Genomic DNA, 25529 nt, shown 5'->3' with positions numbered 1-25529 from the left:
CCTGAGGATACGAGGGCTGCCCTTGATATCCAAATGAGGTCAGAAGAAAATTTCCATCTCTACACCATTTTGCTGCTTTGAAGAAGCGAAGAAGAGAAAAAGGGGCACCACAGAATTCCCAGCAATGTGTGGCTTCCACCTGGGCCAGCAAAGGTGAGGTATGCAGACCTGAAGAGCCCCTGTGCAGCCTGGGATGTCTGGGTAGCGCAGCCGGAGCTGCTGTGCCAGCAGCCTCCCTGGAATCGAGGGACACGCAGCGCGAAATCAAAGACGGCCAGAAGGGACTCGGAGCTTTCAGCAGTAACACGAGATTGCCAAGGACATAGCTCTGGATGACACACCTAGGGTTATTTTAGCAAATGAGTGCTTCCACTGCAATGTGGATGCACACAAAGATGCGGCAGCCTCGGCGTGACTCGACTGTAGCGTTATGGATAAGATAGGTGTTATTGAATTGTATAGCTGCGTGAGTCACAAGGTAAACTATCCCACATTGCTTATAAAACAGCTTCAACTTCATAATCAATGAGAAACACTTTTCCCGTTTCCTATTCTCATTCTAACACAATTTGTGTGGTAATAGAGCACTGATACCTCAATCAGGAAAGCGACCACACTGTACCGAGCGCTGAACAATCCAGGGTTTGTTGCCATGCAATGTTTGTAACAGCTCTTCCCTGAGTACAATTTTATGGGCAGTGAAATGCTACAATTAGGAAATAGAACCTATCAAATAAGACCCAAGTTAGGAAAAAACAGCCTAAATGTGTTTTCATCCAAAGTACAGAAAGTAATAGGCTTCTCTTAAAATTTGCCTCACAAAAAGTAGGCATAAAACTCTTGTCTATGTGATGAAGCTGTCCAACACATTATTTGGCGTAATAAATTAGCACTTCTCAGTGCAAATCATAATATATTCTTATGTGCAATAACACAGGCACAGCTGGACTGAAGAATGGCTCAGACATTTAAGTATTGGCCCTTCCCAGACTCTTCTCTTGTTTTGAAAATCAATTTAGAGACTGATTGATTGATTGATTGATTGAATGAATTTTTTTCCTGGGCTACAAGCAGGTTGCAGGCAGAGAGCTTTCCCTGCTGCTGTTTGTTTGGCTGGTTTTTAATTACATCTTTTTGCCTTTCCTTCCTCTTTCTTCAGCACCTCCAGGGCTGCCTGGGCAGAGGGAGGAAAGCAGCATCCTGAGACATTTCTTAACAAGGAGGGGCCATGTCCTGGAATTTGGGTTGGATGGTTATTACATTCTCTGTGTGTGTGTTGCTATTTTTCTTTCTTTACGATAGCCAGACTGTTTTAATCTTTCCAGTGGTAATGATGTGTGCAAGGAATGATATTCTTTTGTCTGTTGAAGCAGCTGGACCATAATTGCAAGGAGAGGGTAAAGAAAATGGCTTTTTATATAGTTCTTGATATAATTTCAATGGTAATGACACTCAGATTGCTATGCTTGACAAAGAACATATATATATATATATATATTTATATGGGGGGCGGGGTGAAACACAAGCAGAGCAGGAAAGGTGGTTAAGGAGAGTGATGAATTTAAAATGCCAGGCTTAGTCTGAGAGGGTAGGAATAGGTAAGACAGAAATTGCAGGCTTGACTGATTTCTTCCCTGGATACCTGACATGAGAAGCAGCGTTGGCTACAGCCCAGTTGATGGGACCATTTCACAGTTTGACTGCAAGCCAAAAAAGCGTGTTGGGCTTCTGTGCTCTGTTTGGTTTGTTGCCACAAACAGAGAGCACAGCAGCCAGCAAACACCCAGCAATGTTGATCTCCCCTCTGCAGCTGTTTTATGGCTGCATCAGCAGATGGGGCCTTCTTGGTGTAAGTGCAGAGAGCTACTGGAACGATGGAATAGTATTTTCACTGTTTTGTCACAAAAGCATTTTTGGAGGCATATGGGGGACATGGTCTGGTTATTCCTGTGTCTATGATCTATTAATTTATGCAACACCTGCTGAAGGGAGGGGTGAGATTAATTTTGCTTAAGTCTAAATGCCTGCCAGGTATTCCCCCTGGACTCTTTTCGTGCTTGCTGGACAGAATCTGACATTTTTAGTGAGCAGATAGTCTTGATCTCCTTAAGTGTCCCCTTGAGTTTAAATGAATTAGTCAGTGTCTTTTTCTCTCCCTTGACCTCTCTGGGTGGTTAGATAAAGAGCCCAGACATAAGTGTCTATGCTGTAAACAACTTAAATGAGATCCCACAGAAGATGTCTGGATCTGACAGAACCGTGATGCATCCATAAACATCATTCCTGCAGTTAGTGGCAGCCTTGTCTCCCCAGGTGAAATGATTACAAAAAGTACTTTTCAGGAAGACTTTTCCTGGATCATGGCAATAATACCTACCAAAGAAAAAAAGTGGGAGTTTAATGGGCCATGCTTTCTAATTACTAGAATAATGCTAATAATAGTAATACTAATGCTAATAATAATGTGTCTTGACTTGCTGTCTTCTCAGTTTGTTTTTTTTCCTGCAACAAGTCTTTATTTAGATCTTCTGTCACAATGAAGTCAGAATGCCAACATTTTGCTTACAGGACTGAAGACACATTTTAAGGAGAAAAACAAACCCACTAACAGTCAATATAGTTAAACCTCCTGATTCAGCTTGGTTTTATATCTTTTGTGGAGGGTGAATATGGAGAGAGCATCTGTGCTGGACTCACATACAACTTCATGCAAAAAATATTATTTCTCCAGGTTACCACCTAGAAGAGATACTATTCCAGTGTCTTCATTTCCATCTTTAAAGGGACATTTTGTTCCCTTTTGATTGCACACATATTTCAGAGATGTTTCAGCTCTCTTTTCTGCCCTTGTTACTTCCCTAATCACAAAGTCTTGTGGTCTTTTAGGCAGCTGCCAGACATACAGGGCAGGAGCAATGAGATATCTTCATGCTTACTTCAGAATGAATCTCGTATGAATAAAGGAGGATGTCAGAATTCCAGGTTTTATAGGTTGTTCTAAATATCTTTTTCAGAAAGTAAGACTAATTCTGATTATAAGCTTATAATATCTTGAAACTCTGTATCACAAGAGTTTTTTTCATCACCAGCAGTTCCTCATTGCACATCAGGAAGGCTTTGTGTGGCCAATGTGTGACATGTTAGTGTACACTGCTCTTCTGGATTCATCACATCAAACACAACAGGGACAAGTCCTGTATCAGCTAATTTGCAAAAAAGCCCACGTGCAATTTAGGCTTGAAAAAGTGCCTGACAAAATGAAGTCACATAATCCAGAATGTAATTTCATTCTGTTTCCATCTGCAAAGTTTTTTCCCCTTTCCTTGAGGTGAAGAGAAAGATCTGCACAAATGTAACAATCACTTTATTTCTACTTCAGCATTTTGGTTGCTGGGTTTTGTCCACCTTACAAATGGTGTCAAGGAGGTCACCTGTGTTTGATCATTAGAGGGAATGCATGTCCTTATCTGCATCCTACACTTGACTCAAAGTGTAGGCCTCCTCATCAGGCTGGAAGTGATTAATTCAGTAGGAGCATCCTTTTCTTGATGTCAAGGAAAGAAAGGTCAGTGCCAGCAATTGCTGATTAAGTTTAGCAAAGTGAGGAAAGAAGATTAGCAGGATTGAGTTTTGTCACCTCTTGCTTTTTGGTTCAAGTCTTCAATGAATGAAAAATCATCTCTGCCTGATTAGAATTCATGTCTGTCAGAATATATTTCAAAGAGACAGTAACTCTTACATGGCTCAGGCTGAGGTAAGTCTGGAAAATTCACCTCTCTTTACAGATAGTTCAGCAAAGACAAATGAACATTGATGAGACTGGAAGATTATTGGTTCAGAGGAAGTCAACGAGAAACTTTTCCTGGAGTTTAACTGAAGTCAAGGATTCTTAAGGATGCTGTGGATTTTGACTGCCACTTCTCTACTACCTCTCATGAATAGCATATTCAGTGGTACAGAGAAAGCCTTCTTTAACAATAGCTAGAAGTCAGGCTTCTTTTTGTTTAATTTGATTTTGCCATTACCAGGGAGGTAAGCCCTGGATATTTCGTTCAGGAAATAGACACACTTTTTTTGAGGAGTGTGAAAAGTGAACTAGATCCCTTAAAGAAATAAAGTTTACAAAGGAGGATGAGGAGTGGGGAATATCAGCAATATTGAGCCTGCAAAAGTCAAGCTCATTTCTCATGATCAGCTGTATAAGAGTAAATCTCGGCACAATATTTTTAGGGCAAATATGATATACAGGAAGAGTGGGCATAGAAGCCAGCCTACATAAGATAATCTGCCTGGTACTCAATGGATTTATTAGCAAATTGCACAGCACAAGAGACTGCTGCTGTCATGTTACTGCACCTTACTTTTGTTAAGTATTGACTGATTTCAGTGTCAGTTCATTTCCCCTGAAGAACAGAGAAATTGGAAAAGAGAGGCAGCATTCTTCTTTTCTCAAAAGAGATCTCATTTTCTGTCTGTAGGTTCTAGAAATGTGAACAACAAAAGGAAAAGAGAAAATTGAGGAGAGCAAGACAAGATTGTAGTTCAAGTTCCATGTGTAACTCGTTATTTATTTGTACAGTTTTACCTAAGCAATTGTAAAGTGCTGAGAACAAGTCCCAGAGGATAAACTCCAAAGTATTCCTTATGGAATCCTTAATCTGATGTAGCAGGGCTGCAATATCTCACAAGCCATACATGTGAGAGCGAATACCATGTATTAAATGTTGAATGGCAAATAGGTATTTCAGTGACCTGAGACAGTCACTTCTTCCAAGTAAGTCTATAGCCCTGGTGACACCATTGTGGCTTCTCTAATGTAGCCAGCACACCTCTCACAGAGGAGCTGCTGGTGTGAGTCCCTTCCATTAGACAGGAAAAAGTAGTCGTGTGTCCTGAGTGGTGAAGGAAGGAAAGATATTGAGTGCTACTCACATTCATGAAGTGCTGGTTCCCATAAATCTGGAAGGTATGTGCCAGGACTGCTGTTAAGGTTATGATTTTAGCCTGAAGCATTTCCCTGTGCTCCTTGGAAGCGGCAAACAGAGCAGAGGTGGGAGCATCTGGCTGCTTCTGATGACAGTCAAAGCCTGTTTGACCAGCTCTAGGCACAAGTGATGTGACACAAGCAGGAATAACAGAACAATTTCTGAGAAGTTTGGAAACCAGAATCAGACAAAAGAATCTGGGAACTAAAACTCTGGAGAAATAATTCCTTCTGTTTTAGCAATTTCTTTACTCTTTTCCCCTGCCTGAGGCTGTACTGTTGCACTTTACATCAGTTTGTCTTCCCTGTGTGTATAATTCAGCTGTTCAGACACATAACTCAGGTAACCAGGTAGAATGAGTCACTATTCACCACTGGCCATGTGCAAGCGGCTGATTCCATCCGTTATTAAACAACAGCTGTGAACAGGAGAGCTGCATGAACATTACTATAAGGCCTAAAAGGAATTTCTTTCTCTTGGCAACACAAAAAAAGAACTTCATATTGCATTGTAGAAGTTTCTACTTTTGGAAGCTCACAAAGTCAAAGGTACATGCAGATTGCAGAAACAATGAGACAAATTCACAGAAGAATACTCCCATCAGGCTTCCACCATTCCTTCTCCCTGCTCTCTACCTTGGCAGGAACATTGGGCTTCACTCTGAGAAGTCAAAAGACTTCCTTTCAGAGAACAACAGAAAAAGAGCAAGCAATTCTTGTCCTGAATGGCTCCCTACACTCAGCTGTCTGGGAAAGGATGTGCAACCCTTCACAAGATTACAATTACATTACCTTTAGAATTCCTGCTTTTAAAAAGACGCAGCATATTTAAAGCTAAAGCCAAACTTTGGAGCAGTATCTTTGAAAGTAAATCAGCAAATTAACAGTGTAACACTGAGTTTCCCATACTAAAGTTTTGTAATTCTTCAGGTTAATTTTTCCCAAATGACTTCTTTATCTGCTTTGAGCTGAGAACGCGTACAAGACGTAGCAGGGTGGTGGCCTGATGGAAATGCTGATCTCTCTGAGAGCTAACAAGAGTATTTGTATCTGCCTGTCTCCATGACTCATGCACTGATTTTAAGTCATTCTCCTCTGAGGGCCAGAGGCTGCCAGCTCCTGTGTTTTACTGCACCTGGAATCTCACTTGCACCCTCTGGAAAGCTTTCTTACCTAGATAGCTCTGCTGCCAAAGGTTTCAAGGAGTTATTTCATATTTAAGTTCAGTGTTTGCTAAAGCAGGTAGTAAAATGAGGTTTAAAGTGAGAAAGCTTATCCACTCCATCCTGATTTTTTTGTTGATTCCACTCCTCATGCCCCTAGAGATGCTATCTCAGCACTGACACCATATAATTCCCTGCTTTCTTTGGCAGGTCACACAGTCTCTCCAAAGTGTGCAGTTACCAGCATTGCAAAGTGAAAGGGAAGCAGAGCAGAGAGAGACTTCAAACATCAACCATTTCCTCGTTTCTCTAGTCTGGAAACGTCTGGTTTCAGAGACTGCATCTGAAAGGCAGAAAAAGAAGCCGGCACAGAAGGTTGTGGTTGTGGTTGGTTCACCCACAGCAGCAGGAAATACACATCAGCTAACATACCTTAATATCCTTTCTCTGACAGTCTGATAGCATTCTTTTACAGTAAACCCAAAACCAATGCTGAGGAATGTTTTGTCTCTGAAGTCTTCCTGTTCTTGAAAATAGGCCCACTGGGACTGGAAGCTGTACCTGTGGTTTTCATAACCCTTAGGTGATCACTCCTAGACAAGTTTTATTTACCTGGGAGCCGGTCAGGACAGAGGTCATTTTTAGTAACTTTCAGCTCTCCAAAACCTACTTTGTCTGGTCTCAGTTAGTCCTAAGGAAACATTTCCATTGATAAATCCATGTTTCTATGACTTTTTTCCTAGCAGTTCTTTGCTTTTCTAATCCTTTTCTGCAGTGGTAAGAAGCACTTGGTCTGCTACTTATTTTAGGAATTTGGTACATATGCAAAGAGAATAAGATGTAAATCAGTACAGGATGCTGTTTTTCCAGATGAATAGCCCTATGTAAATGCAAATATAAATGTAAGGAATCAATACAATATTTGCTAATCTAGTTTGTGTGGTAAATCATCCTGTACCTTACAATTTTATTTTAAAAACTAAATAAAGTCACTACTTTTAAGATGAATTTTCATTTGATTCCACTTATTTCACAAATAAGTTCCATTTAAAAGAATCTCATGAAAAAGTTTCTAGTTTGAGTCTATCCAGCTGTAGACTCTTTGTCATGCAAAGTTTTAGGTAACAGTAAAACATTATTTTACATTACTGCTACACTTATACCTAGTTTGACTTCCAGTACAAGCTTTAAAGCACATGCCAAGCAACTTATTGGGATAACACAAACAATATAAATTAACCTTAAGTGAGATGTTCTTTATCAGCAGCTAATGACATCTACCCATTTTCATGTCAGAAATTATGTAGGTAAAACATTTCATGTGCTTAAGAAGCTCTTGGTAGGCCTATCCAGCATGTATAAGGAATAAAAACCACGTAAATTTAAAATAGAAGAAAAAATAACATCCTATGAAAACGTAACTTGCTTAAAAGATTTTTTTTTTTTTTCCTTTCCAGTGGTTTTTGCAGTCCACAGACTGTGGAGTTTTTTAAACAGTAAAGGAACAGATTTTCTTGGGCTTTCTGGCAACTCCCTGAAAATGAATTCAAAACATAACTTGAATCTCTGAACACTTCAGTGTTGCCAGCCAGATAAATAAGCATTGCAGCAGGATGCAACACCTGCAGGTGTATTCTCCCAAGTTTGTGGCTGTCTTGCACAGAACAAATGTGAAATTGCTTCTACAGGTGTCCCACAGAATTCCTGCCATCCCAGCTCCCTCCACACCACAGCCCAGGCTCACAGCACTGCTGTGGGCAGGACTGGGGAGGTTTTGTCAGGGTAAAACTGTCAGCCACTACAACCAGCAAGGCAGAAGGAATATTCACCTGCCCACTGTCCCACTCGTTGTCGGGGCACATAACAAGGCTCCAGACATCCAGGACAGCACCAAGGACTTTGATCATTCATGGGCTGGGTGACAAGAGCAGAAACCTCTTCTTTGGGATGGTGAGCAATCACAGAAAAATTAGGGCTGTGAGGGACCTCAGTCTAATAACCAGTTTATTCATCTGCCCTAAAGCAGGATCTACTGCCCCAAAAATGACAGATGTTTATCTAGCTCTAATGTATTATTAAAAGCCATCAGTAACAGGCAGACCACAACAACCAGACAATTTATTCCTATGTTTTGCTGTGCTTTTAGATGCAATTATTACCAATGCATTTTGCTGGAAGCTTTATCATCATCTTTCTCAGTGCAAAGTTAAATTTAAACAGTCTTGTTAAGAAACCCCACTCATTGTCAGGAAATGTAATTTCATTTCCCTTTTATCACTTCTGGGACATTTTAACTCTGTTTCAGCAGGGCATGGAGATACTAGAAGGTTCTGATGGGTTCCTCAATGGTCCTTTTTTTCTTGTTTGGAAAGATATTTTCCATAAAAAGTACCAGAAAAATTAGGCTGCCACTCTATGTTAATAGTCTCAGTTATTTATTGATAAATGTAGGGGATTCATAGGAACAATATTGGAGAATTAAGTCCTTGTTGTTTTCTGTTTTCTGTATATCTTCCACCTGGAGTCCAAAGGGTAGCCACCCTTACTGGGAAGGATGTATTTGTTCAATAATACAAGATTTTTTACCTAAATACTAGAACTGGGGAGAAAATTAAAGTGGTGTTTGGCTTAACCATGAAATGAAGGTGTTTTTAGTGCAATCTCTGACATTTCTGTACTTTATGAGAACCATTCAAATGAATGAATGCCTTAGAGTAATAATCTTAGTTTATACCTGCTTTTATATCATATATATCTTCTATAATTCATTAATTTCTCCCTATAACAAACCTATAATATTTGATTTTATAACTGTAAAATCCTATAAAATGTGGCTTTATAAAAGGGGACAGAAGAAAATAATCAACACAAACCAGAAAATTCCAAGGGGGAGAGTGATTCCACCCTGTGACTGTGGTGCTTTGCAGAGGCAACAGATGAAGCAATGCCCTCCTGCAGGCTGTAATTCAAAAAGAAGTACCAAAACGTGTCTGAGAACAGTGCACTTTGTTTCCCTTCAAATATTTCTTTGCAATGACATCCATTATTATTTTAAGCATCCACCTCTTGCATTGGGAAAGTTGTTGATTCCCCCTGCAGAGGTAAGGAGGAACATGAGGAGATGGGAAATCAAGCAAAAAACGTTACCTGTTGGGATCTTTTATGGCCAATAAAGTAACTAACAGCACAGCTGTTTGCAACTTGTTGGAACTAGTTTGCAGTGACCCCTGCAATCAGAAGTAGAGACAAAGAAGTCAGGAAAGGGAGAGAAACTGGAGGTTTTCAGCTGTCAGAGGAAAATAAATTGGCTGGCTCTACCTCTTCCCACTAAGCTGTCGAGTAGGCACATCTTATGGTTCCCGGCCAGCCATGCAGGCTGCAGGAAAATAATGGTTTGGGGACTTTCCATTTTCCCTCATCAAAATCTTAATCTTCCGAATAACATGTTTGCTGCAGAAGCCTCAAGAAGGGAACAGAGAAAACAGCTGGTTAGAGACCGAGGCTGCTGGAAACCACCTGCTTGAAAACGTGCATGAACACACACACTTCCTCATTTTTTATTCATGTGAAAAAAACATTCCTTGCCACTGGAACTTTCAGCTGACTCATCCTGTGATTAGTCTCCTGGCCTAAAAGGGTAAGGAAGTCAACACGTTCTTTAGTGCTGAACATGGTGATTATATCTTGATTTCTGAGCAGGAAAACTTGGTTGAAACAGTAAAGTTTTAGGGCTATAATCTCAATTAGAGCAATCAAGTGATGGTAACCAGTGAAAACCGCAATTCTTTATGGAAGCCTGGTAAGAACTTTGCTTGAGCTACAATCAAGCCAATTCACCAAGGTGGTGTTTGCCATGCTGTGTGCTGTCTTCCAGGAACTGCCTTGTTCTGGAAGGCAAAGAGCTGATCTCTGGAATCATAGAATTAACAGAAAAGGACTTATTTATAACAGTATAAACACAGAACAACTACAACAGCAGCATCTTGTTCAAGTAAACACTTACACAGATCACTTTTCAGTATGAAAGCAAAGCTTTCCACAGAACAGCAAGAGTTGAGTGGGTTGGGAGAGATCAAAGGTAAGGGTGACAACCAATTGTGACGGCAGGCAATATGAGGCAGTGTGTACATTTTCCTAGGAACTGAACTGGAACTAGCATTTCCTTCAGTGCATCACAGAATGAGCCATAGATTCATTTGTAAAATTGTCTGAGCATTTGGATTTGAGCATCTTTGGCTTCAACAGAAACAGGCCTGAAGAGGAAGAAAACTCCAACAGCAAAGATGTTCGGTCTGCTGGATGAGTTATTTCCACCTTGAGGTTCATACTAATCTTGTTTGTTTTGCTACCCTTTCTACCAATCCTGCTAGATATTAAAAATACCCAACACACTAAAAATCCAGTCCTTTCCACTGCAGACTTTGGAATATGACATTTCCCTCTAGAGACAGCTATGAGATGTGGAATTTCCAACCTTGGCACGTGCCTAGGGAGAGGCAGAGGTATATGTCTGTCCTCTGTGGTGACCAAAAGGAGATGAAAAAAGAGGGGATGCTGACCATGACTTGAAGTGTGGATTTTTTCTGCCCTCCAGAAACAAAAGCCCAAAACTTTTCTTTATTTGTTCTATTATTATTATTATAGTGAAGAAGTAAAAAAAGATGATACAAATGTAAACTGGTAAATAATTCAGAAAAATACTTCTTGTCTAAGAGGTAGAATTTATATAGTTTTAAGAAAAACTAACTAACTAACTAAATAAATTATAATCTGATTCCTACCATCTCTCTCCTCTGTAACAGTTTTTGTTGAAGCTGAAACAAGCTTCAAAAATCCTTACAAAAATCTCCGTGCCTTTGATTTAAATATTTCTGGTTTACAGGGTATCCACTCCAGTCAACAGATAAATCATTCCAATGACCAGCCATTCCCACAGTTAGAGTGCTATTCTCATCAAATTCTGGTTTCTGACATGAAATCCTAATCTATGGCAGTTTGGCAATCTTTGGAGATATTTGCAATACTGTCACAATGGCGCTGGCTGATATTCATTATGCTCCTGACTGGAAGAAATCTAAGAGACAAATGAGTGAGCAAGCAGTTTCTACAAGTTAGTATGAGCCAAAGCTCAAAGAAGTTCCAAAAAAAAAAAAGAGAAAAATGCTGATGATTAACTAACAAATCAAAGTAACATTCCAGTTTAGCTTTATCAGAACAAAATAACTGATGCTGAGAGGCTGCCTGTGACTCTGGGTACCCAGCATCAATCTAAGAAGGAAGGTGCCTACCAGCCTCAGGAACAGCAGCTCAAAGCCAAAGGGTACAAGTCTCCTTGCCCTGAAGTTGGCTGTCCAAGGAATAAGCCCTACTTTCCTTGGCATGCTGAATATCTGGATAGCTGACCACTCACAGCACCTGACCTAGGCTAGAGGGAGTAATGAAATAGTTCCTGTTCTGCTTTCAGAAATGGGTAAAACAAAAGAGCATCTGTCTGTTAGAGTACAAGAAAAGGGCTTTGAGTTACAGTAGAAAGGCTGAAAGGCAATAGAAGTTGGTATATGTTCATCACTTTTCAAGTCATGTAGCCTTGTTGTAAATCTACATAAGCATTTGGGGTCCAAATTTCAGAAGAACTTAAAAAAATCAATATATTGCTAAGTAGGTAATCTAATGGTCATATCGTGAACTGTCTCATAACCATTCCATAAAGGGAACTCTTAATCTTTTTTTTTTAAAAAAAAGGCCATTATATGAAACTTCTGTCTATATTGTGTTAGATTTTGCAGTTCAGGGGAAAAAAAAAGAACAAAAAAACATGGTGAGAGGTTGGAACTAGATGATCTTTAAGATGCCTTCCAGCCTATACCATTCTGTGATTCTGTGATGATTCTATGAAAAACAACAGTTGAAAACACAGTCAAAGTGTATATCAAGCCTCAGAACATTAGAGGACAAAATAAAGCTTCAATTTATTTTTATAGAATATGTGAAAAAAAAAACCCCAAAAAAAACCACAGGGCCCTGACTTGTGCCTGTCAGGGGTGGACACAGCAAACAACACCCCAGAGTGACTGTGTATTTAATGTTTGTGACAGGACATATTGCTAAGCTACAAAAGAACCTCAGAGATTTTCAGAAGCATCTAATGGCCCTAAAAGTATCCATGAATTTCCTACAATGGAGACATCCTTCACCAGGAAGAACTGCCTCAGCTTAATAAATCAATACTGGATGACTTGGAGCAAATTGAGAAACTGAACCAGTGAAAAACTACCCAGATGAGATGATTTTTATTCAGGAGATTAAAGCACTTCAGCTATGGAGCTGCCATGATATGTGATCTGTAGCTTAGCACAGACAAAGTGCTAGCAGAATGAAAGGTGGCACTAGGGCACCAATCTTAAACAAGAGCTCCCTTCCACTGGTGGAAATCACAGGAGAAAGTTCCCCACCAGAGAAGAGAACAAATAATAAATATTATCTATATGATCTATGCATCCCCATTAATTTTGTCCAGCGAAGACAGCCATGTCATCCATCACATGGACACAGTCAATGCTCAAGAGATGAGTTTGCCATCTTCCAAAAAAGTTGGCAACAGTGCTCCTTGTTGAAAGCTCTTCAGCCCTGTCAGTTTGGAAGGAAGGATTTCCTCAAGGACTGATAATGGCTTAAGAAGTAGGAAAGAGATCTAATTAAACACATTGGAAAGGCAGTTATGATGCCCCAGGTTCAGTTCAGCTGGGATCTTTATTCTTTAACATATCAATAACTTACATGAAACAGGCTAAAAAGTCACATTTCCAGATGAAACAACAATTTCTGGATACTGAGATCATGTGTGGCCTTCAGCTCTGGCTACCGTGAACTGCTGCAGAACTGACCAAGCAATAAAATGGTAAATAAAACTCAAGAACAATGACTGTAAAGTAACGCACACGTGGAAAAACTAAAGCAACCCCCCACAACCCCCAAACAGACTTTTTCATAAATTGTAAATGAGATCTTTTCATTCAGGACAGAGCTCTTCCACCCACTGTACATGCTGCTCTGGGAAGACCAACTAGACTTTCCAGTAGGTGTCAAACAGGCAAAAATAGAAAGTTTAGCCAAATAAATGTCTCACTGCTGACACAACTTGGAAGCCTTACTCCCCTTGAGTTCCTCCTTGTTAGTTCTTTCCTTCATTCCTACCCAGCCTTCCCTGCTCTTTCCTCCCACATCCACTGATCCCAAGTGCGTGACCCCTCCGTCTGGCGCTGCGACCTGACGGATCAGGAGGCAAGCCAGCACAACTCGCCACAGACAAAAGCACTTCTTTTTGTTATTATTTAAGTGACCTTTCTGCCACTGCAGTGAATTGGCTTACTGTGTGTCTGGAGGAGCACCAGCAACGCACAGGCAAGCTGGGCTTGATGGAGCCAGGAGCTGGGGGTGTAGAAGCTGAAAAGAAGGGCAGGACCTTTCCCTCTTGGCAGTAGCGAGCTTTTATCTTGGCTTAAGCTGTATTATGAAATCGTAAGCTGGTGCTCATTTCTAAGCATCTGCTCCTGGCCCTGGACAGCAAATTACCTAAATTAATCTTTATTCTAATCCTGCACTGAAATAATTACACTCAATGAATCAGTCTTGGAAAGCAATATGGATAGTTACCTTCAAACAGTGTAGATAATTCTGTGAACAATGACCCAGAAATTCGATAGCCTTCTCCCATTAAGTTGTCATTAAGTTCTCCCAGCACTTCTCCCTGTTTAACAAATTATGAGGAAATTTAACTACAGAAGGCTATTATAAACTTTATATATATGCACAGGTATTTTTGACTCTCACAATTTTTCCTTGGTTTTAGGTGGAATACATCCGTCCTTATTGGATTTTTCTTTTTCTGAGCACAGAAATAAACATGTTGCTGTATTCCCAGCAGAAATGATAGCTGAACTCATACAGGCATTTTGGAAGTGATTTCATCATTATTGTGAAGTCCCATGTGTTGCAAAACTTGTCAAAGAATGAAATGCTTTAGGGATTAATTACAGGCTCTGAGTCACACTTTAATAAAGCTACCGCAAAATGGCATCCAAGGAGTACTCAGAGATGAAACCATTTTAGGTTTTGAAATCTTACAGCCTGAGAAGACTCTACCTGGAGACAGCCTTTATGTCTCTGCCTTGATGTACCAAATCCAAATTTGGAAAGATGGGAGCCAATCACTCAAAAAGATCCTCTGCTTGGGATGAAGACCAGGTCAGCGTATGTCATTCACAAATGTTACCTGCTCTTCCTTCAAGACATACATATGCAGCAAAAAAACTGCATAAACTGGAATGTTTAAATTGAAGAAAGCCCAAGAAATAAAGAGTCTCTGTTCATTTTTCTAAGAATAAGGCATCCTGCACTGCTATGATAATCAGTGAAGCTCAGGGGAGTCTATGTGCATGGCTAAAGAAGCACAAGAAATGTGAACATATCCAACACCAAGACTTTTGAGTGCCTGTTCTCCAAATAAAAATGGAACATTTAGCAGGTGTGCTAGTCCATGTGCTGCTAATCAACATTTGAAAGACAATCCAGTTTGGCCCACAATACAAATATGGCTTTTCTTACAGTTGTTCTTGTAGGGGATTTTTCTTTTGTACCCTTTTTTTTCCTCTGGAATTGCTAAAACCGTACTGATCAAAACACCTAGAAGCTTTATGCGTATTCTTGCTGGTATAGCCTGGCACAGAACTGGTCCAAACCATTTTAAGTTGTGCCACACCTCTCTTCCAGCAGCAGGTCTGTTCCCAGGTTAAGTGCAAATATAGCCAGGCCTATATGCACTCCTTGATTTTTTGTGAGAACAGGAGGCCACTGAAGCCAGGACACCAGCCTGTCCTAGATGGGAAGATGCTGGAATTTAAATGAGAATTACAATCCCCTGTGGTAACCCTTAGGAAAATAGCCATAGGCAGCTAACAGATTGGTTAAACATGCTTCACCTTCCTGGCCTAAGAGAACTATGGGAGTGCATTAATATAAACATTTGCATTTATAATATTATCTCATCCTGGAAGAATGGTCATGAATAAATACAAACCCAAGCACAAATTTTATTCATCTAGTCTACAGTGAGAAAAACACATGATCCTGTATTCTGCTTTTCAAATAGCCTGCGGGAGCCCAGGCAGGCAGCTTGTGAAGCCATGACAAATTGCTGCCACAAAACATGAGGGAGGCAGGGAGGGAGGGAGGGAGGCAGGGAGGGAGGGAGGGAGGGAGGGAGGGAGGGAGGCAGGGAGCTCAGGAACAGCACCTGGTGCACATCCTAGAGCTGAGATGGTGCAGCTCTGCTCTGGCTCCCACCTTCCCTTTGACCCTGGACAAACTGCTGCCTCTCTCCAGCTTCTGTTTCCTCTCCTCATTTCTGTTTCACTTCAGTATGTCAGGAGGCATGTGCAGAAGTTTGGCTGAAAGATTCCCCTGAAAGTCCATTTGGGAATTGAACTAAATGTAACTAAAAAGTAAATTTTAGGTCTGAGATTCACAACCAGACACTAGCTAGGGGAAAATCCATCTTTAAAAAGTCTTGCCAAAGAAAACAGGTTTCCTAGTCATGTAGCACTGCTTAAGAGAGGCAGCTGTTTGAAATCTCACTTTGTAGTTAATTCTCAATTTAATGAGACTTCACAAATTTGAACTTTAAAAAAGGGCATCTTTGTAATCTGGTAGTTCAGCATATGGGTGCTGGGGGAAGGAAAGCTATTTTGCATGTCTATAAAAGCTGATACCAGAAGCTGACAGCTATGAAATGTGTTTCTAAACAGAGTAGAAGCTGTTGGTCTGATGGTAGGTTGTGTGGGGAGCAGGGGGAATATCCAGAAGTGAGTAGGAGGATTCAGCCTGGCTTCAGCACTGAGATAATCACAGCTGATGTGAAGCAGCAGTGATCAAAGGCCAACACCAGACAAGAGCTGCAGAGAAAGTGTTGCCCATTGATATAAAACCCATTTCTTCTTCACTCCCAGCATCTTAAGGGACATACAATAATAACTTTTTTTAATGGCCTGTGGAAGGCTGGGTTGAAAGAATGATCTTCTGCGTGGTTTTTGACAGTAGCATTGTAGCTTTGGTGGCCAGAGAAAGTGAAGCATGGAGCAGAGACAACATCATTTATCAGAGCAGATATAAAATATTTTCAAAGCACTGAGTCACCTGCAGAGTCTCAGGACCTGACAGCATATCTGATTTTTCCAAATAAAGCAGCAAGGCTAGTAAAAAATGTTTGTTGTCTCTCCCTAGAGATCTTGCTTTTCTGAAAATATTGTTCTATACTTTTCTGCTATAACAAGTTACAGCACAGTTAAATTGCACAAAAAATGAGGTCTGGGAAAGTTCTTGTACCAAGACTGAATAGAACAAGGGAAAGAGAATAACCACTGATGGACACATCAAATTTTCACTTTGCAATGAAAATGTTTAAGGGACACAATTTTAGAGTTTTGGTCCCTCATCTATTACTGGATTCAGTAACCCAAGTTAGACAGAAAGAATAGTTACACTTAGTATAAAGCAGACATGAATTTCAGAGGGAAATGCATTCTTAAATGAAATGAGAGGCCCCAGTCATCGCTAAGCAAAGTAACTTTTTGGGTGTCAGTATAGTAATGGCAGTTTGTCATACAAATATGATTCTTCTCATTTCTCCAGACACTACAGAACTGATTCAGGAATACAGTGATTAATACTAGCAGCAGTCATTTAAATTCTTCTATGACAGCAGCCAGACAACATTTACCATGCTGGCTGAATGATTTCCCACTGGGGCAGGGAGCCTGACAACTGAGATCAGAAAGTAAACCCAGGACACTAGAAAGCCAGCAAGGGGAACAAAAAAATCTGAAGGAAAATAAAAAGTAAAAAAGTAAATAATTAGTAAAAACACAATCAAAATTAATTTGTCTGTTTGCCCTTTCTCACTGTTGGAATGCATGCTATGGAGCTGGGTCTGACAAACCACTGAAAAACACTTCCCTAGACAAGGACAATGCGACAAGAAACCAAACTCAGTTCTCCTTTATGACTCATTTTCCCTTAACCTCTGTCATCTTTGAAGGAAACATCAGAGTAGCAAAAGCCACTTGCTAATGTCAAGCACCTTCTGAAGGCAGACTCTAAAACCTGGATTTCCAACATAGTCCTAATCTCTGACAACTGCTTTCAAAAGCTGCAGTAAAACAGCCAGCCATCCATTCTCAGCTCTTGTCACAGTGACTCAGAGAAATGCACAACCATGCTGATGTGTTGAAAGCCAGTCAGATTCCAGACAAGGCCATCTGCATGCAAAACTTGCTCTGTTTTTGCTGTCTCAAGTAAAGTCTACTTCTATTTTCCTAAGTGATTTCTGTGCCCAAGAGTGGCTTGCAATAGGACTTGCTTGAAACAGACACAGAAGAAAAGAGGTCTCAAGCACAAGGCTGGAAAAATATCCCTGAGCACACCCACCCTTTTTGCTCCAAAAGAGAAACTTCTTAACAGCGTGGCCATTGCCAGGAAAAGATCATATTTTAGGACTTGGTATTTTTTGTACCTTAAAATAAAGAGATTTATAAGCTTTTATATCCTGATTTAATCCAGTTTCTGTTCCCTCTCTCCTGGTTGTGCCTTTTCTGCTGCTCTTATGCCTACACCTCCTCCTCCTTTTCATTCCATTTCGTGACTATTTTCCCTGGATCTCTTGAACTATGTCTTCTTCTAAAAGATTCTGAAAATAATTTATTCTGAGAATAATTTATCTAAAATGTTGTGTTCTATGCTTTAAATTAGTTCTTCATGGTGTCACAGAAGATCTCCAAATCCCTGCTTTAAAGACATGGGGTTAAGTGGAAGAGTTGTCCAAAATAATGGCAAAACAATTTTAGTGCTCTGTGTCAGGAAGGAGGCTGCTCCAGAGAAGCAGGAATTGCCATCATTTTAAGGGACAACTCACATTGTATTTTTGGTAAGAAAAGGATCCACAACTGTCATAGCATGACTGCACTAATTTCAAAGCAAGCCAAAAGTTGAATCATTTTAATTTAGTCCCACAAAAAATGCATTTCAGAATCACCCTCACTGTGCACAACCCACATCTACTATGTTCCTTCCCTGAAAAAAAATACAAGTGGTCTATTATTAGTAAAGGGCAGCAGCAGGGCTGGGAGAGGAGCCCTGGCAGGACTGGAGAAGGCAGTGCCTGTAGCTGAACACATCTGCTTGCTCTTCAGTGAGCCTGGCCAGGACTTGCACAGCTTTTGGGACTAGCAGCCCAAAGGGATAGGCTCCACAAAGTTGCAACAACAAAGCTGTTCTGTGCTTATTTAAGCAAAACTCTTCCTCTGAGGCAGAGTCTGAGCGCTCCCCATGGGAAAGTTATTTACATATTTGAGTGATACGTCACTCAGTCATGCCAGCACTTCTCAGGACTGCGAATCCTGTAGATAGTCTAAATCTGTGATCTTGCCATGGTTTCTTAGCTTCTTCCCAGTTACAGGCAGAGAAAAATTCCAACTGATAAACCCTTTTAAAAGTGACTCTTTTTTTGGACTGCTGAAGGAAAAAGAGGAGCAAGATGAGCCTTAAGTTTTCATCCATCTGGTGGTGAAATGTGTGTCTGTTTTTAGTTCTTGGACCACAGACCATAGGCTTTGAAGACTTGCAGGCCCACATAACTCTTTGAAAGTTGAAGGAAAAAAAGAAGTTCTTTCTTCTAGCTAACAAGGCTGTTTTGGGTCATTGAAGCAGAGCAAATCTATTAAGAGAAAAAGCCTAGTTGAGTTAAGGTTTGGGGAATCTACTGGGATACTTTTGAGTGGTATGGAATGGAAAGCCAATGCATCCTTTAAAGCCCAGGACTCAGATGCTACAGGAAGGGTCACTGGACATCTGTGCCACACACACCTTATGTTGCACTGGACTAGGGGACTGCAACAAAAGTATGGGATTTGTGGGAGAGGAGATGCATGGGGTAAGAGAACAGTCATGGGAGTTTAGCAGCAGCGGTATCCTGCAGAAATGCACTTCTAGAAAAAGCACTGGAGACCAAGTTCTTCCCCCCACAGCCTTTGCAGGAGCAGAGTTTTAACAAAATTCTCTCTTTCTTTTGTGACTAAAACAGAAACCTGGGCAGCTGTGGTTCACAAGCTGCCTCGGAGACGTGGCTCACAACCACGAGTGCTGTGGTGCCCAAGAGCGTCTGGCCACAGCAGGAGCAGGCAGTGACACTGCACAGCACCATGAGACCACAGCAGCTGCTGCTCTGTGCACACGAGAGGTTTCCAGGGTACAGCGCTTCTGGTGGAAACCTTCAGTAGCTCTAAACTGCACAAGGAGTTACACAGACACTGCTATGAACCTTGCTGGAAGTGTTTTCCCAAGGAAGCAGATTTCTTCTTGCACTGCAGAGCACAGATGGAGGACAAGGAGCCCTACACAAAGCCATTAGCATTCAGAGCTGGGCCCTAGGCTGCTCTGGAGCTCAGAGGGGAAGGTCACACCTCTCATATTGCTGATGCCTTGTTTTCCACAGGGATGCTGCTCTTGATGGATTACTCAATAGCACTGTCCAAACCCCTAGGCTGTATCTCCCTAGTCTAGGGCTGTTTCTCTCTCCATAATTGTGCAGCCCCTGGGACCCAGGGCTGGGAAGCTGCAGGAACGATCAGATTACTGCAGGCAAGGCAGGGGAGAGCAGGTGGAATTGTAAACAGGAACAGGGAGGAGGCAGAAAGACCTGAGCAAGTAGCTGTTGTGTCCAGCAACTAGCACAGTCAAGTTATTCTGTTCAAGGCCAAAATTACAGCTAAGGCAGAGAGTGTTCCAGGGCATCCATTATTACTGGAGAAAAGAGGAATTGGCACCAGCTACCTGCAAGCACTTCTGTGAGGGAAGTGAGGGCTGGCCGATGACAGACTTCACCTGGGGGCCAGGATGGAGAGAGGGACAGAGAATGCCAGGGACAGTGTGGAGCAGGCCTGAAAAAAAAAAAAAAAAAAGAAAAAAAGAAAAAGGAAAGAATGAAGGAGGCAAATAGACCAGAAGAAAGGGGTGGGAGAATGAGTAAAACCACTTTAAAATCCAAAGTGTCTGTTCATCCAGAACAAGGGTACATTCCCTTCTGTCTGTACATACCCAGCTCTCACCTGAGAGGTGCAGCAAGATAAGGCCCAGCCCTGTCCTTGACAAATCACTTTATTTTGTTGTGTGTCATCTGCTAGCTGGGGATGTCTGCTGGCTGTTCTTTTATCATGGGTCTTGTTTGCCTGATTAGGCTGTAAACTTGGAGGTGCTGATGCACCATGTCTGGCAACAGCCACAGTCCCTGTGCCTCCAGATGAGCCCCCAGGAGCTGCTGTAACACATCAGTGCATGTGTTGAACTGAATGTTCTGGTGCCCTTTAGCTGCAGCAGGTCCAGCAGCATCCAGTGGGATGTTGCTGAGGATGAGGATCCTCTGAAGCTGTTAATACCAAAGCAGGGGAGAAATCATGTTTAGGAACAAGCGAACTTTCATCTTCATGAGCTCTTAGCAGGGAAGGGAGGAATAAGAATGGACAAGTAGATAAACAGCAACTGAGATCTACTGAGGACATGCAGATCTAGGCCCAGAAAACTGGAGTACAAAAGAAATCAGCTTTTTGATGCTCCCAGAGCAGACCTCTGAGGCAGGTGCCCACACTTCTTGCACAGGCCTTGGTGAGCTCAGTAGCTCTCTGTAATTCTTTTCTTTAAGGCACTGTAATGAGGTCAGCATCCTTACTCCCAATTCACAGATGAGCAAGCTGAGGCAGAAGGAGGAGAGGTGGGTGAGCCAAATAGGCAGCCTGATCCAGCTACAAGCTTGCTCAAGCTCCTTTTATTATCTATTGCAAAGACAAGAGAGCATCATGCCATCCAGGAGTACACACAACCCAAAGCTATGTACTTGGCTCATCAGCAGCAAACCCTGCAATGTCATCAGTTACTGCCAAGCTTTTCTGAAAGTTATGGTTTGAAGGGATGGGTAAAATGTTCTCCAAAATCAACAGAGTGCACCAAGGAAGGAAAAAAGAAAATAAGATCTGCCACATACAAATTTCACATCAGAGACAGAACTAATATTTCCATATGAGCTGAGAAGGGGTGGAGCACAATCCTCCTAAGAAGAGGGTGGAGTACAACCCTGCTGAGAGAAAGTCTTGTTATGATATTTAGTGTAACAATTTCAAAGAGAAATGGGAGGTGAGGTTTTTCACTTAATCTGTGGTTTTATTCTGAAGCAATGCTATGGATGTGGCAATTCCCAAGCTTGTTCTGATCTCCCTGCAGAGTTGTGGCTTAGTGATGGAGATCTGAATGATGAAGCACTGCTTTGTGCAAACTGTTTTCTCACCAGATTCTGGGTATTGCTGTTCTCTGGTCCTGGTTGTTTGGTTTCACCAGCCTTTTATCAGAAGAGCACAATTTACTCTGGCAGATTGCATAAACAGGATCAGAGCCTTCAAATACAGCATTTTTTTCCTGGTAGGCAAGCTGAACCATACAGACATGTTTCTGACTTCTAGCACAAGTCAGATGATTCAGAACTGGAGACAGACTTTAACTGGAACATTTAACCTTCAAAACACCATTATATCAATGTCATATTGTTGACCTAGGAAATTTTTCAGAATGCCCTGTGTTTTTGAATATATGTATATATATATATATGCATGTCTATATGTACTTTCTTTTTTCTTAGAAAAGGTTCACTGTCTATACACTGTATGTATGTCAAGAAAAGCATAGTGAAGATGCATATGCTGAAATGTGTTGAAAATCAGGATGTCACTGCTAGGGCTCCAATGCTTAAAGCCGAGCGGCAAGAGAAATAAAATTTGTTTCCATGTGAAGCTACTGGAGCAGTAGAGGGAGTCTTATGTGACAGGACTGTGGGAAGCAGCAGTAGTGGGCAGGGATTTGGAAGGGCAAACTCCTCTAAAACCTCTCACCCTAAACCCAAATTGTTTTGAGGCCTGTGGCAGACCCTGCAGGCAGGACAGGAATGAACAACTTACTCAGTGTTCACATGCTCTGGGGGTGCAAACTGCTCATTTCGAAGTGGTTTGCACCTGAAAACACATAACCTTGAATCAGAATGCTGCAATCCCAACATGACTCTGCAGAGAGATGTCGTGATATTGACATGCTAATTCTGGTGTCCCACGGGGAGCTGCTGAATCCATTTCGTAGGAAAACAAAGGGAGAGGTAATTGCACGATATGCAAAGGCTTTTGTAATTTTCATTAAAGGCTGAAGAATCCCCAGGGTTTTATTTAAGCAGAGACGCAGTGGGAAAAGGCATTTCAAATGCACAGAGGTACCAGTGCAGAATGGGAAATGAACTAGCAGTAGCTATAGGTCAGTGAAGGTTGCAACATAAAAAATAAAAACATAAACAACAACAACAACCAGATAATTATCCTTTCTTTTCTAATTAACCCTTGTTTTCCCTTTCTGCTTAGCTTTCCAGCCCTGAGGGACAATGTGTTTGCAAGACAGATGCCAGGTGATCCAGTTCAAGGTGTCCCATCACTTGTGAAGCAGAAGCAAATTACCTGAACTTGAGAATAAGCTGGCAACTACAACAAAATCCGCTGTCGCTTGTTATTTTTAGATCAAGAAAACGAGATATGTGGCCACAAAGGAAACCCCACCTGCATGCTTCAATTCTAAGGCTGAGGACACGGGTTTTTTTCCTCTTAAAGGGCACCACTCCCCTATGTAAGGCAATTTTGACAGGCTTTCAGAAAGTCAGGCTGCCCTCTGCAAGCCTCTGCAAACTCTAGTGAGTAATAGTGAAGCAAGTTTAGAAGCATCTCTCCCTGGACTTTATAAAAGAACTTGCAGAACTGTGCTTTTCTATGCTTTTTAACTGATCTATATTTTCCTATGAATAGTCATATCTAGCAAGATCACGTTTGTTTGTTTTTTTTTTTTATTTACGTAAAAAAAAAAATTCTTGCTTGACATTCTCTAAAAGAAGAATAAAAAACTTAAAATTTTCTGAAGACAAAGTAACAAGAGAATGTGACTCATAATCTTCCAAATCTATATCAGGGAGAAACCACCTGTCCTGCAGGAAAAGGGGTAGTCATAGGTTGATCCAATCCCCAGTAATTCCAGACAATGCATAAAATCTTCCAGCACCACCAGAGGCAGATTCTGAATCAGGAGAAAGAGGGGTTTGCATGTTGCACGCAGCCCCTGACTTCATAACACGGAAATAATTCTTACATGTCACAGAAGACCATAAAGAATAGCTTGAACAGGACATGAAGCAATTACTGCTACAGAGAGCTCTTTACAGCTCTCTGCTTCTCAATCACTGCTCCCAGCCACAGCCTCCTAGAAAAATTTACATTTCTTTCCCATAGCTCAGACACATATTCTAGAGAGCAGGAAGAATGATGGGAAAATTAAACCCACACATTAGACTAAAGTGCTTCCCTGCTCGAGGGAGATGTGCTACATCCACAGGAGAAGAAGAACAAGCACTTGATCACTGTGTCACCGGAAAGGATGGAACTGCTGAATTAGTATTGAGCTGGAGTGTTCCTTCTCTTAGGAAGCCAAGCTGCATTTCACAGATGTCATTTATAATGGAAGATAAGCTTTGTATTCATCTGCAGGTTAGGTCTATAACGAGATCCACTTCCCTGGCCTCTGAGTCACAGTGAAGTGACTGGAGCTCTCCAGCAGGCAGTGTGTTAGCCCCAGACATCAAACACAGAATGCACAGCAGAGCACCCTCTGTCCCTTATCATCACATATTCACCTGGGGTTTCACACCTCCTGTCACCCACAGAGCCACGGAAAGTGTGACACTGGAGTGTGACCAAAAGGAGCTGCTGCCTGAGGCTCGGTGTCTTTGAAAAGTGCTCTGTTCACCTGAAACCTCCCCTAGAGAAATAAATGGTGCTGCTCAAAGGTACTGCCCAAGGGAAGGCCTTTCCTACCATGAGGCCTTTCTTGTTTGCAAATAAGTTTGTTGCAAAATAAAATGAGTTAAAAAACAAGGGTCAAAACCCCACAACCCTGAACTAGATCATGTGTCTGTGGTTGTAGGACCTAATGTAGGACTTTGTGTTAGAGAGATGTTAGCTCTTTTAATGCTCCAGATGCAGAATTTAGGCAACATTTCAAATTAATGCAATAGGAAGCTTAATCCAAGTTGCATTTTCTCTTTCCTAATTTTTGAACCAGTTGACAATGCTCCTTTAGGGTCTCTGATTGAATATCTAAATGTGATGCCTTTTTGATGAATCCAAGTGCTGTTTCTAACCCTTGCTTAGCTTGCCACCACTTCAGTAGCAGCAGTTGAATAATTCATTGTGCACCTGCACAGAGGCTTTACATGATCTGCTTTGGAGGTGTCACCCAGAGTCACATAGCACAACCCACTCCTTTGCAACAGCCCTGCTGCTGGCCATCAGGAGACAGCAGAGTTGCTTGGCATCGTCCTCTAAAATCAGAAGTTTTCACAGGCTCAGATTCTCAGCAGCTTTACAGGCTTCTCCTCAATCTGTCATACAATCACCAAAGAAGGGAGTAGGACCAGTCAGCCTGGGGCAGAAGAAGAAGCAGAATTATTTGGGTCCTAAAGAAGATTATTTTGAGGTTTCATCATCAAAATCTCTGTCTCTTTCCATTTCAGTCTTTCATGATGTATCCCAAAGCTCCTAGGTGTGACTCACAGATAAGGACAGTCAGGTTACCCAGAATGGTTTGAAACTGGCTTTTAAGTCATTCTCAAATATTTAATATTGCAGCTGATGACAATGACAAATGGCTGCCCTGCAAGGGAATTTGATCCACTAATCCGAGATGCAAAGCGAGGAGACAGCAAAATGAAACTGGTTACTTTTTAATTATTTTTTGTCATAAGTGTTTGTTCCATGGGTGCTTATTGATAGAATTGGCTGAAATAAGGAGTGCTGAAATATATACAAAATAAGCTACACTATTTCTAGCCACACCAAAAATACTTGGAAACCAAAGCTTAGCATGCAACACTCTTCTCACTAAGTTTAGTTGAAGATTGAAGTCAGATTCAGCTTTTGGGAACTCTTGGTGGTTCCCAAATGAAATTTCTAAACTTTATAAGGTTTGTTCACTGTCAGGTATGCTACTCCAACCATGGCAGTGGTGAAACTTTTGGAAAAGATAACCCAGGATTCACCTTGCATGGAATAATGAATAATAAAGAAATGCATAAAGAGTAATAAAGAATACATGGCACTGCAAAAATTACAAAATCCTCTGCAGATCAACACATATTTTAAATATGAAATCACATGGTGTGATTCTTGTGGCTGCCCCATGCAGGGCCAGAGTTGGACTTTGATGAG

General features: G+C 41.3%; 1 long non-coding RNA gene across 1 annotated transcript in view; it reads left to right on the top strand.

The window, feature by feature from the left end:
* LOC131592034 (uncharacterized) overlaps nucleotides 1-23022 on the top strand; it is a 30824-nt gene extending 7802 nt beyond the window's left edge. Inside the window, exon 3 of the long non-coding RNA XR_009280507.1 lies at nucleotides 22652-23022. This is a non-coding gene — a long non-coding RNA (uncharacterized LOC131592034). The remainder of the gene's footprint in view (nucleotides 1-22651) is intronic.
* The last annotated feature ends 2507 nt before the right edge of the window (nucleotides 23023-25529 follow it).

Source organism: Poecile atricapillus, chromosome W (assembly GCF_030490865.1).
Source record: "Poecile atricapillus isolate bPoeAtr1 chromosome W, bPoeAtr1.hap1, whole genome shotgun sequence".
Classification (NCBI taxonomy): Eukaryota; Metazoa; Chordata; class Aves; order Passeriformes; family Paridae; genus Poecile; species Poecile atricapillus.
Note: the sequence above shows the minus strand (reverse complement) of the source record. Positions and strands in the feature narration are given on the sequence as shown.